The following is a 16,958-nucleotide window of genomic DNA, read 5'->3' on the forward strand; positions in this document are numbered from 1 at the left end:
CCTAGCATGTATTTATAGGGCAAATTTCTCCAATGTGCATCATACACTTCGATCCACCCGTTGGCCGACAAGTGTCCAGTTTTGGCTGGAGCCACGTCGCCCCCTTCTCGAAGGTACGCGCGTCGCGCACATGTGTGTGGCGAATTTTCATAATTTTAATTTTTCATAACTTTTTCATATGGGCTCCGTTTTTTATGTACTTTATATCCACACGTAGCTATCGATGAGATCTACAACTTTCATTTAGATTCCGTCGGCTAGGTTTGACTTAGTTTATTTCACACATGCTTAGACTGTTAAAGTCCGTGTAAAATGCATAACTTTGTCATCTGACGTTCGTTTTTTACTGTCTTTATATTGTTGAACTCCTATCAACGAGATCTTCAACTCTCGTTTATATTATTTTGGCTAAAAACCGACTGATCTAAAATTCGATTTCTAAGTTGTATACTGCTACGCTGAATCTTATAAAAATCATAATTTCCTCCAATGAAGTCAGATTTAGACATTCTATATATGCACGCTCTCGGTTTAACGACTACTACGACTTTCGTTTAGATCACTATGGCTAAAAAGCTATTTATCTTTGAGTCACTATTTACGATATAATATCTTCGAAATCGTTGTCATGACTACTTCAACTATCATCAAGGATATTCGTCATAATTATTATTCTATTTAGACGTGTATTTTATTCTTATTTTTCTATTTCTTTATAACCATGTATACTACAAATAGTTACAAATAGAATACTTCACAAAATTTTCTTTTATTATATAGAATGTGTTACAATTGTTGACCCTAACTTATTATATCATCTTATTAATTGTCTCGCGGGAAACGTGGACGTTACATCACTCCAATGACATTACAGTTTCTTTGACGGTACATCCGTTGTCACATTTCATTTCTTATAAATTTTTATTAACTCATATAAAGTTTTTTGGCTGCCATCTCTTCACTAGATGAGCCCAAGCATTATTTTCAAGCAGTCAAACATCATTGTTGGAGAGATGCCATGAAAGTGGAAATCCAAGCTTGTGAGAGCAATAATACATGGATCTTGACAAACTTACCTCCCAGAAAAGAAGGCAATTGATTTAAAGTGGGTTTATAAAATAAAATACAAGCCATATGGTGAAGTCGAGTGCTACAAAGCAAGGCTGGTTGCGAAAGGGTTCATTCAAGTTGAAGGGATATACTTTCACAAGACATTTGCACCTATAGCCAAGCTTGTCACTGTGAGAACCATGTTAGTTGTTGTTGTTTAAAAACGTTTGACCATCCATTAACTCGACATAAATAATGCCTTTTTGCACGTGGATTTATATGAAGATACCACAAGGGTTAGCAAAAAAAGGAGATACCAGGGTATGCCGCCTCAAAAAATTGTTGTATGGTCTGCATCAAGCATCGATGAACTGGTACAATAAGCTTACCAAAGCTCTCCTTCACAATGGATTTCAACATTCAAGGGCTGATCACTCACTTTTTGTTTTTAAGCAAAACGACATCTTTATTTTTGCCCTCATTTATGTGGATGATGTCATACTTTTGGGAAATAATACTCAACAAATAGAGAAGGTCAAGGCTTTTCTCGACAACCAATTTAGTATCAAAGATTTGGGATTGTTGGAGTACTTCATTGGTATTGAAGTAGCTCGAACACCAGATGGAATTGTTCTCAGTCAAAGGAAATATACTTTAGATATACTTGCTGATAGCTGTTTAGAAGGTTGCAGACCTAGCTCTTTTCCAATGGAGCAAAATATTCGTCTCACCATTGAGGATGAGTCTCTTTTGGTTGACGCAGGAAAGTATAGGCAACTCATTGGGCAGCTTCTTTATTTATAGGTTACTCAACCCGACATCACATTCGCGGTTAACACACTAAGCCAATTTGTCTCCTCTCCTCTACTTGCTCATTAGAATGCAGCTCTTCGTGTCTTACGCTATCTAAAGGCCACACATGGTCAAAGCATCTTCCTTCCAGCTAGTGTAACGTTGACTGGATATTGTGAATCAGCTTGGTTAGGATCCCCCTTCACGAGGCGTTCTAAAATTGGTTATTTTATCATGCTCAGTGGTGCTCCTATTTCTAGGAAGACAAAGAAACAATCTGTAGTGTCACGCTCTTCAGCCAAAGCTAAATATCGATCCATGGCGGCTATAGTTAGTGAAATTTTATGTCTTAGATGTTTGCTAAAGGATTTGGAAGCCACTCATAAGGAGGCCATGAAGCTTTATTGTGAAAACCAAGCTATTTGCCATATTGCCAATAATCTAGTTTTCCACTAGTGTACCAAACATGTTGAAATAAATTGCTTTTTTGTCCGTGAACGCATGGAATGTGGTGAGGTTTTTCCAGTTGAGATACACAACAAGGATCAGCTGAGATACGCACCAAGGACCAACTTTCAGACATGTTCACCAAACCTCTTGGCACTGACCGATTTCCTCTGTTACTTGGCAAGATGGGTGTTCCTGATCTTCACATTCTATCTTGAGTGAGAGTGAAGAAAATCATGTATTAGTTGTCATGTTCTTATGCTCTTATCTCTTAACGTTTTCTTGGCTTATCTTTGATAATTCAAATTGATGTATATATAGATCTTTAAACAATTAGAATGAAAGGAGAGAAAAGGAATCCTAATTGGTTCCTGTTGAATGTTTACTTTTGTTTTCTTTATATGTACTACCAACTTTTATTTTAAACAAAAGTATTATAATCCACTCCCTTTTAAGTTGTTTTTTTAAAATTATTTTAACTTGTGAACTTTTGATTTTGATGTATTTTATAATTTTAAAAGCGAACAACTATTTTTACCAAATATTTTTATATAAATAATAGTTATAGCTTTAGTTTTTAATTTGCAACTATCAACTATGGATTCGAATATCAGATTATTTTGTTTTTGACGTGTCTATCACAATTGATTATCAATAATCACTTTGATGGTGTTAATCCGGTGAGATTTAAGTAATGGATGTTAGATATATGGGTTTAATGACACTTGGAAATCTGAGAATCGTGATTATCACTTTCAAATTGAAGTATTTGGGTGGTACTCCCAAATCTCCAATTGGATAAGACTCAGAGAAAATCAGAGAGAAAAGAAAGAGAATGAAAGGGTATATTTAATGAGTACTAGAAAAGAGACCAAAAACTGAATTTAGATATTTGTCTGAAAATTGTCACAAAACCACCAAAACGGTCATAAAACAGGTATTTTGAATAAAAGTCAAAATGGGACAATTATCTAAAAAACCGGATTTTTAATGCATTTTTTATATAGTAACATAACCTATATAAAAAAATTTCGAGCTGACCTAACAGCTCGATCCCAGCCAGGGGCGTTGCCCCCGGACCCCCCGTTTGTTCGGGGGCTTCGCCCCTAAATGACAGTGTAATTTGGTACTTGATCAAACTTAAACAAGTGTGTACTCCACACCTTCCTTACTTGTTTAATATTTATTAATATCATTTTTGATCAACAAAGTAATCATATTACACTTAAATAACATTGATGATAACAAATCACCAACAATGAGGATGTTATTACTTTTTTCTTTAAGATTGCTTGACTTCATTTTCAAAATCAGAATTATAGTAATCATTTAGTAGTTAGAAATCATAAAAGATTTGGTTTTTACATTCTCCGTACATAAACAATATTGTTCATTACAAGCTGTAAACATAATAATGAACAAAATTAGTGGTCATTTAGCAAATTAAAATCACAAGAAATACCAAAATTGATGGTCATTTAACAAATTTATCATTTCCTTTAATATTAAAAAGTATCAATCATTTCGCTAATTATTTCTATTGTTACAACTTCATATCATAAATCAAAATATATAACCCCAGCCAACTAAATATATTTTTACTACGTTCTAAAAAAAAAACTAAATATTTTTTTACGATACTGAAACATGGATGAAGTTAATATATACACGGGATTTTGATGGTGGTTTTAATGTCTAGGAAAAAATTATGACTAGAAAATAAACCCTGTTGACTGTTGTATCATTAATACATTCACCAAGAACACTCTCTCTATATTTAATTATATCATTGGATGACAAAATGACTTTTTTTTAGAATTTTTATATTGTATATAAATATAATTTATAATTTTGTTTACTAGAAATTACTGAATTTTATCAGCAAAAATTAACTTACGTTAATATATATATATATATAACATTTTTTAAAATGAGAACATTTTTGAATTAGACTAATACAAAAACTCTCACCCCACTATGACGTCTCTCAGCCTCTTTTGAACTTGCATCACCCACTTAGACCACTGGACCATTACCGGAGTCACTGTCCGTTGGCGGAATCATTGGACCAACGTTGAATCAACCAATTGTTCCCTCTCCATTTCTCTTGATATAGCGTTTCCCTCTATCTCCACTCGTCTTCTCATCAGAAATAAGCTTTCTCCGCATTTCCTCTTCTTGAAACGTTGCCCTGAACCACCTCCTTGAATCAGTCGTGAAACCACCTTGTTGGCAACCACCTCCCTCTTCTATCCTCTCTCATCTTGTTTCATCAGCCATGAGATTTGATTTCACCAGATCTGAAACAGAAGGTCACAAAATCAACTTGTCAGAAAACCAAGTCATTGAAAACCGCCCCCTCTCTTATCCTCTCCGATCTCGTTTCATTGGTCACCAAATTTTTGTGTTGGAATGAAAATGGGACCATCATATACTAATACTTCACATGGAGGTGGAGTTTTTTGTGTTGCACACCAACTATTTGGTGAAAGTCCTCTTAGAACTTTTTTAGTAAGTAGGGGCTGATTTGACGATGACAAAAAGCTTTGCAAGGATCTGCTTAAAAAAGTGCTTAATTTTGGATGAATTACATTTCGCTTGCCAAAGAGTGGCCGGTGGCATCACAAATCTATGTAGGTATCTTTTATTCTTTTTGTTATTCGTTTTGCATCAACTAGACTTAAACCAGTTCTATTTTCTCTAAAAAAAATATTTGGTGGTGGATCAATACTAGAAGATACAAATATATCAGTTTTTTTGGTCCATCTTATAGAAGTTTCTCTAATTGCTACGGAGGAGGAACTAATATACTAAATAGATTCTGTTCACAAAATAAAGAATGTCTATAAATATGCATGCATTAAGGTCTTTAGGTTAAATTGAATTTCACATCTCAATATCCTAATAAGTAACCAACAATCATATAAAAAGTGATAAAGTTTAGGCTTAATCATTAAGTCCTTAATAGAACACCAAAAGTGATTTAAAAGCTTTTATGATCAAAATTTCCAAATCTATCCTCCAACTACTAAAATTCGTGCAAGTCAATAAGAACACCTAAAAATAATGAGACCTGTTTTTATGGAAATCTTAGTGTGTCTAGTTTCTTCAAACTTTGAATCATATTTCGAAATTGCAACTCCTTAAGGGGTAAAATTGGCAATCTTCTCAGGTTGGTCCATGTTGTCATAGATTTCATGCATTGTCTTCAAAAAATCATAATAAATTCATTAGAACTCCAAATTCTAAAATTCCAAATCCTATAGTTAGATATGGATGTATAGTCTCCTACATATAAAGGGACCGATGTAATTCTTTGTAGATTTGTACAGTTTATTCCAAAAGTGTTAAGTGGTCCAGAAAGTGACAGCTTATAGTTACTAACTTGTAAATTTAATATAAAATCAACCAAAAGTCATTAGAACGAGATCTTTATATTTATGGAAAGATAAAAGGGGGAACTTCACCAATATTATTTTATCTAAATTTAAGAATGGGTTGAAAGGTAGGAAAACATCCCAAAAAGAGCACTCCAATCAAAGAGAAAATAAGAAAATATATACATAAGTTTTATAAGAGTAATACAACAAAAAACAAGCTAAATAATGTTATAACTGTTGTGTAGGTTCTTGAAAAGGAAAGGATCCATCTTTCTCACGCTAGCTTATTTTCAAGTTCAAGGATGTGAGTTACACTATGTCTCATATTATGTGTAGGTAATCACATATGATTTATGTGGCTAAGATTCATTTTTGCATTCTCGATTCAATAATTGTTTTTTTCCACTTTAATCATATATGATTAAATACATTTAATCATATGTGATTATATTTTTCTAATCAAATATGATTTTATTTGGAGAAACGAATCTTTTCTATATAAATCATATGTGATTAGATACATACAATCACATGTGATTATATACACGATAATAAATATTGAACTAAGAACACGAAAACAAATATTTATCCAAATTAATCATATGTGATTAAATACATCTAATCACATGTGCTTATATGAATCTAATCAAATTATAACACCGTAAATTTTCAAACAAAAATTTTCATTTGAAAACACAATTATCTCATTTCAAAATCACAAAAATCCCACAAATATCAAGTTATCAAAACACATGTTCCAAAACTGAATATATCACAACCCCAGGATCCTCCAAAAACATATCTTCAACTCGGGTGTGTGTACAATCAAGTTGGTGTCTTCCCGTGTAATGCCCGTGTTTCTGGGATAATCACTAAAGATGATGTAATAGTCTAGGTTAACATTTGTAACTCGTTTTAAAGTAATAAAGAGGAATCATGTGAACATTATGTGAATTATGTGCTTATTTACTTAATTATTATGATTTAATGAATTAATGATAAAAATAAGCATCAAAAATAAATATCAGATAATCTCGGTATCTAAGAATGAAGTTTTAGTGGTTGAAACAAGGATTCTAGAGATATAAAGAGTACCGAAATCCGAGTTAAAACGAAAAAGTTATGACCTACTGAAGTTTCGCGGCAGAACCGACACAACACTATATGACGTAAAAAGTGAATTTACGATAAAGTGCTTTTTAGCCTTAACGACCTAAATGAAAGTTGCAGTATTCGTTAAACCTAGAGCGTGCATAAAAAGAATATCCAAATCTGACATCGTATGAGAAAGTTATGAATTTTCTAAGATTTGGCATATCAGTATGCAACCCGAAACTCGAATTTTAGATTGAGTGATTTTTAGTCGAAACAACCTAAACGAGAATCAAAGATATTGTTGATAGTAGTTCAATGGTAAAAAGACAAAAGAAAACGGACGTCGGATGAAGAAGTGATGAATTTTTAACAGACTTTTCCTGTCCTAGCCTCTTAAAAATATAACTTTAAAAATAAATTCAAAATTAGTTGACGGAGTCTAAATGAAAGCTATAGAGAACGATCATACCTACGCGTGGATATAAAGAACATAAAAAACGAAGTTCGCGTGTGAAAGTTATGAATTTTTGAAGTTTTGGGCACAAACTTAGAGGTTGGTCTGGGGGAGTACGCCCAGCGTACTCGTGTACATGACCCGGAGTCCATCACCTCCCCTATTCCTTTGCATGAGTGCCACGTGTCATAGCCTTGATGAGTCCGAAGTTATCCCTTAGTACGCCCCGCGTACTATGATGTACGCTCAACGTACTAGTTGAATTAGTAGTATGCCCCGCGTACTCTAAATTTATGTCCATCGTAACCTGATGGTTCAGCCACTATAAATAGTGATCGATGCCATCCGGATTTTTGTTACAAAATTCTAATCTCTCACCCTATACTTTCTTCTAATTTTCAAAAAATCACCCCTAAGCCTAGAATATTATCCTAACATCATAAACAAACCCGAATATCCCGAGAAAAAGAGTTATCGAGCCGAAACTCTGCCCACGTGAAACCCAGTTTTTGAGAAGACACCCTAGTTTCATCTAAAAAGATTATTTTAAGAGGCGAGGTGCTGCCCAATTATCGTCTTAACAAGTGACTGTGTAGTCACTTTCACCATACACATAGATATGAAGCATTTTACATAAAATACGTGCTATGTGTAATTATATTTTTTGTTTATTTGACATGAGTGTTGAATGAATGTTTTATACAGGTTTTAAAATGATTTAATTTGTATATGTATTTTTATCTACAAATATGTTGGTTATAAGATGGGTAGATGAAATATTTGTTGTGTGTTAAAATGATGAGAGGCCTCAATATTGTTGTTGTTTAAGTCATCTGATGGAGTATAGATGATGACCACGGAGTTTTTCAGACAGTCCAGTGGAACGCTAGCATGCTCGCAACCTCTAGGTGTTTGTGAACTTAGTGTTCAATGGTATACTCCATCCCACACATGGTTGCCTTATTTGACATAAATTGTTGAGCATAATTTGGACGAAGAGCATAATTTGGAGGTTGAAGATGGATTTTTGGATTATAGGTAGTAGTTGTAAATAATTGTTGTAAGGCCTATAATATACTGTTTATGCTTTTGGTCTGTATTGGAACATGAGATCCCAATGTTTTGTTATATAATGAAAATATATTTCTGTAAGAAACATTTTGATAAATTTTTATTATATTTTGTTTTGGGAACAAATTATGTAACATCTTTTGGAAAATTACTCTAGTTTTATTTTAAAAGCATAAACTAAATTGATCTTTTCTGGTCGTGAAATTTGGGGATGTCACATCCTGTGATCCTGATAGGTGCCTGAAACACATAACACATAACACAGTAAACACGAAGGTTAGTGAGTTTCCCAAAATACTGCACACATCACATTAGCCACTCGAGGCTAACTCAATACAACCCTCTGGTCAATTTGTCTCAGTGGAGACCCTCCGGTCCTACAACTCGAGTGGACCCCCTGGTCCTAACTCAATAAGCTCATAATCATAATATTCAGCATAAATCACAAAGACATGATGCAGCATATCACAATACACAAGTAAGCATGTAAGACACCTCAGTCACACAAATATACCACTCATGGTAAGTATAGTGAGAAGACTCACCTCGTAAGAAATCGGATAGCCTCAAACTCGAATAACCGGTCTAGCCTCTGCCTAACACATACAATAGTTATCCCTAATTAATAACGACCCTCAAGAAGCTAGACTAATCCTTCTTCAAACTCACAGAAGGGTAAAAGACCATTTTACCCCTCTATGGCCTTAATAGGACACAAATTGACCAAACCCTAAAAGTTAACCAAAACTCAATGGTAGCACGTATGTTGCATGTACAACATCTCTACGATGGGCGTACTCCAATACCTCACATACACTGGGGATTCTCAACCCTACGATCTGCGTACGGGGATTACGCTCGGCGTACTCCCCGGTTTTGCTCTTTCTACTCTTTTGGTCTTAATCATATAAGACCTTGGCTCATATCATAGATCTGGACTCCTTAAAGGCCCTTACTCCATAAAGTCAATGAATTTAAGCCTTTGCATGGATGATAAAGTCACAAACACCCAAAACTCTCATTCTCTTATCTCAAAATGCTCATATCTCATGCATGGGTTGATTCAAACGTCCAAGTCTCGATTTTTATGACACTATACCGCTAAAGACACTCAAAGGAGCTGCTTATAGTCTTTGGAGCTCGATCTCTCATAAAGCATCCAACTTTGGGACCAAAACCCTAAAATGGTCTAACATGATGCACAAAATAAAAGAGTGAGAAAGCTTTGAGCTTTATGCCTCCAAATGAAGCTCCCAACACATATATGCTCAGATCTACAGTTTGGACTCCGACTCCTTCTTCTTCAAAGCTCCTTCTTCACTCCAAGAACACACAAGATCACTTAAATGCTCTCAAATGGACACACAGAAGCTCAATGAATGAGGATTAGGGTTTGATAGGGTTGTTTGTCTGATGATGGTGGCCAAGAATGAGGCCATCATATCCTTTCTATAGGGACACACCCCAAAAATACGGTTTTCACTCTGGACCTAGTATGACCAATGTACCATCTGGTATGCCTAGTGTACTAGGTGGCTTCTGCGTCAATAATACGCACATGAGTACATTGAGCGTACACACGCGTACGCCCCATATACTCATTTACCACCTTTTTCTCTATAAGGGCTAAACTTGACAATTACCAAAAGTACAAGGGTTTATAAGGTATACCTGGTCTTGGGATGTTACAATTCTCCCATACTAGAATCATACTTCTCTCTCGAAGTCAGGCTCCGAAAATAACTCTGGATGTTGCTTGCGCATCTCGGACTCCAACTCCCAAGTGCACTCGGACCTATTCCGATGTTGCCACTGGACCTGAACCAGGGGTACCTCCTTGTTCGCCAGACCTTCACTTTATGATTCAAAATCGCAATCGTCCTCTCAATATAATCCAGGTTCGTATCCACCTGAATGTCATCTAATGGCACCATTTCCATCTCATTGGCTGCACACTTCTTCAACTAAGACACGTGGAATGTGTTTTGAATCTGACCCAACTTTGTTGGTAGCTCTAACCGGTAGGCCACCCTACCTACTCTAGCGATCACTTTGAAAGGACCGATGTATCAGGGCCCCAGCTTGCCCCGTTTCCTGAATCGGATCACCCCTTCCATGGGGATACCTTTAGGAGGACAAAATCTCCAACCTGGAACTCTAGTTCGGATCGATGCCGGTCCGCGTAACTCTTTTGGCGACTCTGGGCTGTCAGTAACCTCTATCTAACCTGTTGAATCTGCTCGGTCATCTTCAACACTATCTCAGTGCCACCCATCACTAGCTGCCCTACCTCTCCCTAACAAATGGGAGTCTGACACCTCCTCCCATAGAGAAGCTCAAAGGGAGGCATAACAATACTCGAATGATGGTTGTTGTTGTAAGAAAACCCAGCTAAGGGAAAATAAGTGTCCCAACTTCCTTATAAATCCATAACATATGCACGCAGAATGTTCTCAAGCTTCTGATTCGTCCGTTCTTTGTGCCCGTCTGTCTGCGGGTGGTATGCGGTACTGAAATGCAAACGGGTACCCAAATCCTCATGGAATTTCTTCCAGAACCTGGAAGTAAAGCGCATGTCTCGATCTGAAACTATCGATGTAGGCACTCCTTGCCGTGCTACCACCCCTCTCACATAAATCCCGGCTAGTATCTTTGCAGAAGAGCTCTTACTGATAGCGAGGAAGTGAGCACTCTTCGTCAGCCGGTCTACAATCACCCAAATTGCATCAGCCCCATGTGCATTCCTCGGTAACTTGGTGATAAAGTCCATAGAAATATGTTCCCACTTCCACTGGGGAATCTCTAAAGGTTGCAACGGACCATATGGACGCAGGTGCTCCGCCTTAACCCGACGACAGGTCAAGCACCTCTAAACTACCCTTGCCACATCCCTCTTCATACAGGGTCACCAATAGTCTCTCTTCAAGTACAAATACATCTTAGTAGCCCCTGGGTGGATCGATAATCTCAATCTATGCGCCTCCTCCATCAATACAAGACGAGCTCTACCTGTATAGGGCACTCAAATCCGCCCATGGAAAGTCATAAGCCAATGACTGTCCGTCACAAACTCGGAAACCTTCCCAATCACACGCTCTCTCTTGTGGTTCTCCGGTCTCACAGCCTCCACCTGAGCCTCTCGGATTATATCTAAGACTAGAGTCATCATTGTCATCCTCATGCACACATCCCGAATCGAAGCGCTCTTGACTCTGCGACTCAAGGCATCGGCTACCACATTAGCCTTTCCTGGGTGATATAAGATCTCACAATCGTAGTCCTTCACTACATCCAACCATCTCCTCTGTCTCATATTAAGGTTGGGCTGATCCATCAGGTACTTTAGGCTTTTGTGGTTCGTATATATGGTACACTGGACCCCGTACAAATAGTGACGCCATATCTGATGGGTTTTAGGTAAAACAAATAAACTAGAAAAAAAATTCCTAAGTTCACATGCAACCTACTTTGGATCTATGTTTTAACTATTGAACATATAACTTTGAATTGCAAAACAAGAACCCTAAGGAGAGAGAGGCTAGTTTCGAAATTAACAAATTAGGGTTTAAGTGTTACATACCTTTCAATTGTTATAGCAAACAATTGGTAATCCTTTGATCTTGATTATCTTGGAAGCTTAGCACCACAAATGTAATGCCTCTAATGGAGTCACACCCAAAAGCTAACAAGAAGGAAACTTGAAGGAGAGAGAGAGAATAGGGTATGCAAAATCGGCCCATGGTTTCTTCAAAGTAGGAGTGACCGATTTTAGGTGCCACGAGGCTCCTTATATAGCTGAGGGGTATAGGGTTAAGGGAAAACCATAATGTTCCTTTGCTTGGGCCTAAGCTTATGCAAAGGCCTTATCCCCCCTTGGACGAAATCGTTAGGGTTTCCCCTATAGATTTCGTCCACCCCTTTCAAGGAGGTTCTGTAACCTTCCACCAAACAATTTGATAATTGCAAACTAGTCCCTGTACTTTATATTTAATACAGTTAACCCATCCATTATATCTTAATATTGAAATTAGACATCTACGGGTACACATTTTTTGAAGCCGACCCATTACATCTTCGATCTTCACTTTCATAAGGGCTTCTTTTTCAACATAATAAATCATGGAATCGTTCAAAAAATCACTTATTTTTTATGCGAGTCCGTCTTCAAAAACTTCATCGTAGAAAAACACCTTTCAATTGTTGCGGTCGCGACGGATAAAACCAAAACCAACTTCAACAACCTATAAACCATATGATAAGCCGATGTTTCTCCATTTCCACCATCAAGCCAACAAGGTCAGAAATTCCTTGCAAACTAGAGAACCGGTCATCTTTATGTAAAGCGTGATAATATATCTTAAGTTCACCATCAAGTTGCATCCTTTCCGCATCATCAAAATCTTTTTTATACAACTCACTCAACATTAACAACTTTGTTTTGTCAAACTTAGCAAATGAAGGTTGCACTAAAGATTGTTTTTCTTTCAATGAAAAATCACAATTTTCATTTGCTTTGTGATGAAAACTATCAATACCACCCATATGATCTCTCAATGAATTTTTTTTCCAACTATCAAATCCTTGTATGTGAAGCAAATGCATCTTGCCCATTTTGTTTTCCCACCTATCTCCACATACATAGCAAAATAACCAAAATGTTTTGTTCTGATGGTTTCATTTTATTTACTTATTTTAATAGTTTATATTAGCATATTTCATTCATAGTTTAGCTAATCTTCATGCATATTTCCTTTTTTATGATTATTTTGGGTACTTTCCAGTTTTGCTTCGGGCTGCATACTGGTATGCCAAATCTTAGAAAATTCATAACTTTCTCATACGAAGTCAGATTTGGACATTCTTTTTATACACACTCTTGGTTTAGAGAATACTATGAATCTCATTTAGGTCGTTAAGGCTAAAAAGCACTTTATTGTAAATTCACTTTTTACGTCATACAGTGTTGTGCCGGTTTTGTCGCGAAACTTCGACAAGTCATAACTTCTTTGTTATAACTCGGATTTTGGTATTCTTTATATCTTTGGAATCCTTCTTTCAAACACTAAAAATTCATTTGTAGATAACGAGATTATCTAATATTTATTTTTGACGCTAAATCATAATAATTAAGTAAATAAGCACATAATTCACATAATATTCACATAATTCCTCTTTATTATTTTAAAACGAGTTACAAAGGTTAACCTAGACTATTACATCATCTTTAGTGCTTAGCCTAGAAACACGGGCATTACAATTCTCTCCCCCTTAGGATAATTTCGTCCTCGAAATCACATATCGAGAATCAATTGTGGTAGCGACTCATCATGTCACTCTCCGTTTCCCAAGTGAGAATTGGCCCATTCGCATGTTTCCATTGCACAAGCACTAATTCAATAATCTTGCGTCACAACTTCTTCGTCTTACGGTCAAAAATTGCCTCAGGTTCTTCAATTAGCCTCTTGATTTCATCCAACCATAACTCAGAAATTGGAATTATGTTGGGAACTTCTCCCGTGAACTTCCTCAAATAACACACATGGAAAGTGTTATGAATACCATCTAGTTCTTCTGGTAGTTCTAGCTTGTAATCTTGGTTCCCAATCCTCTGAAGAAATTTAAACGGTCCAATAAACCTTGGACTCAACTTTCCCCTTTACCAATTCTTATAAGTCCCTTCCACGGTGAGACTTTAAGTACGACCGAATCCCCAACTTCAAATGTTATCGGTTTTCTTTTCTTGTTAGCATAAATCTTTTGACGATCCTGAGCTACTAACATTTTTTCCTAATCACTTTTAACTTTTTTAGAAGTCTGGTCGACTATCTCGGGTCCCATAAACTGCTTTTCTCCAGTTTCGAGCCAACATGACGGCGTTCGACACTTTTGTCCATACAAAGCTTGATAAGGTGCCATCTTCATGCTCGAGTGGAAACTATTATTATAGGAGAATTCTACCAAAGGTAAATGTTCATCCCAGTTACCTTGGAATTCCAAGGTACATGCTCGTAGCATATCCTCAAATGTTTGAATTGTTTGTTCGCTCTGACCATCGGTTTGTGGATGGTAAGTTGTACTTAAACACAATTTTGTACTCAATTCCTCTTGTAGACTTCTCCAAAACCTTGACGTGAAGCGACTATCACGATCTGATACAATCGTTAAAGGAACACCGTGAAGTCTCACTATCTCTTTCACATAAGCATTAGCAAGTTTATCCATAGATAATTTCTCATTGGTTGCTATGAAATGTGCACTTTTAGTAAACCGATCAACAATCGCCCAAATCATGTCATGACCGCTTTTCGCTTTGGGCAGTTTAGTCACAAAATCCGTGGTGATGTTTTCCCATTTACCCATGCGTACAGGTAAAGGTTCTAAACTCCCATACGGTTTCTGATGTTGCGCCTTAACCCTCGCACACTTCACACACTCGGCCATATACTTTGCAACATCAAGCTTCATCGTTGGCCACTAGTAATAGGGTTTCAGATCCCTATACATTTTTGTGCTGTCGGGATGAATCGAGTACATGGTCTTATGAGCTTCTTCCATCAGAAGATCTCTTATTCCTCCCATATTAGGTATCCAAATCCTATCTTGGAATACCTTTAGTCCTTGACCGTTTATATCAAACACTAACGTTTTGCCCAAACATTCTTCTTTTCGGTCATTTTTCTCTGAAGCTTCCTCCTGAGCTTTCTTTACGCTTTCCATAATTTTTGAGACAACTTCAATTCTTAACGCTCTTGGCCTTTTCTTTTCAAGGGTTACCTTCCGACAAAGAGCATCAGCGATAACATTTGCTTTACCAGGGTGGTAAGTATCTCACAGTTGTAGTCCTTGAGCAACTCTAGCCAGCGTCATTGTATCATATTCAATTCCTTCTGATTAAAGAGATACTGAAGACTCTTATGATCAGTGAATAGTTTGCATTTTGTGTCATAAAGATAATTCCTCCATATCTTTAGGTCAAATACTACCGCTGCCAACTTCAGATCATGAGTGGGGTAGTTCTTTTCATGTTCTTTTAATTGTTGAGATGCATATGCTATCATATTTTCTCTTTGAGTTAGAACACATCCCAACCCGACTCCCAAAGCATCGTTATACACTACGAAGTCTTCAATTCCATCAGGTAGAGAAAGAATCGGTGCTTCACATAATTTATTCTTTAGCTTCTCGAATGCTTCCTTATGCTTCTCACTCCAAGCATAAGTAGCTCCTTTGTAGGTCAAAGTTGTTAATGGGGCATCTATCGAAGAAAAGCCTTGGATAGACCTTCGGTAATATCCACTAATCCTAGAAAGCTTCGTATCTCCGTGGGGATTTTTGGTTGTTCCCACTTCTTTATAACTTCAATCTTAGCTGGGTCAACCATAATCGCTTCTTGGTTAACCACATGACCCAATAATTGGACTTCTTGAAGCCTTGAATAAACGTTCGGTAATATCCACTAATCCTAGAAAGCTTCGGATCTTCATGTGGATTTTTGGTTGTTGCCATTTCGTTATAACTTCAATCTTAGTTAGGTCAACCATAATCCCTTATTGGTTAACCATGTGACCCAAAAATTGGACTTCTTAAATCCAAAAATCACATTTGGAGAACTTCACATACAGCTTCTCCTTCTTTAATACTTCAAATACTTCTCGCAAGTGTCTGCCATGCTCCTCCTGGATTTTCGAGTAAATCAGAATGCCATCTATGAACACTATCAAGGATTTATCTAGGAATGGTTTACAAACCCATCAAATCTATGAAGGTTGCTGGAGCATTGGTTAGTCCAAACGACATAACTAAAAACTCATAGTGTCCATATCTTGTTCTGAATGCAGTCTTCTTAATATCCTGCTCTCTCACATTTAGCTGATGATATCCTGACCTAAGATCAACCTTCGAGAAATAATTCAATCCTTGCAACTGATCAAACATGTCATCAATCCTTAGCAACAGGTATTTGTTCTTTATTGTTACCTTATTCAACTCTCTGTAATCTATGCGTATTCTCATGCTCCCATCTTTCTTCTTTCCGAATAACATTGGAGCTCCCCAGGGTGATGAACTAGGTCTAATGAAACCATTGTTCAACAACTCCTGAAGTTGTGAAATATGATCCTTTGTCTCTGTAGGTGCTAATCGATATGGTGCTTTTGCTATTGGTGTTGTTCCTGGTAACAAGTCTATTCTAAACTCCACTTGTCTATCAGGGGGCAATCCAGGAAGATTTTCGAGAAAGACTTCCGGATAGTCACACACCACTGGTATGCTTTGCATCTCCTTTTTCTCTTTCTTAGCATCGATCATGAATGCCAGGTATGATGTTCTTCCTTTAGACAAACATTTGATGGCCTTCATCAAGGAAATGATTCTAGAATTCACTTTGTGCTTGTCTCTGTACACCATAAATGATTCTTTTTCAGGCGGGTTTACCCTTACTATCTTTTTCTTGCATAGTATTTCGGCATCATTGGCACTAAGCCAATCCATCCCCAGAATGATGCCGAAACCATTTAACACAATGGGTAATGGCTTCTCTTGGAATTTGTTTTCATTTAAGTTGATGGCAATGTTCTTAATACAATCGCTAACAGGTACGAATCTGCCACTAGCAACCTCTACAATTAGGGCATCATCTAGCTTTTCTATAGGCAATGATGGTATTTCAC

Source organism: Lactuca saligna, chromosome 9 (assembly GCF_052625555.1).
Source record: "Lactuca saligna cultivar CGN05327 chromosome 9, ASM5262555v1, whole genome shotgun sequence".
Lineage (NCBI taxonomy): Eukaryota > Viridiplantae > Streptophyta > Magnoliopsida > Asterales > Asteraceae > Lactuca > Lactuca saligna.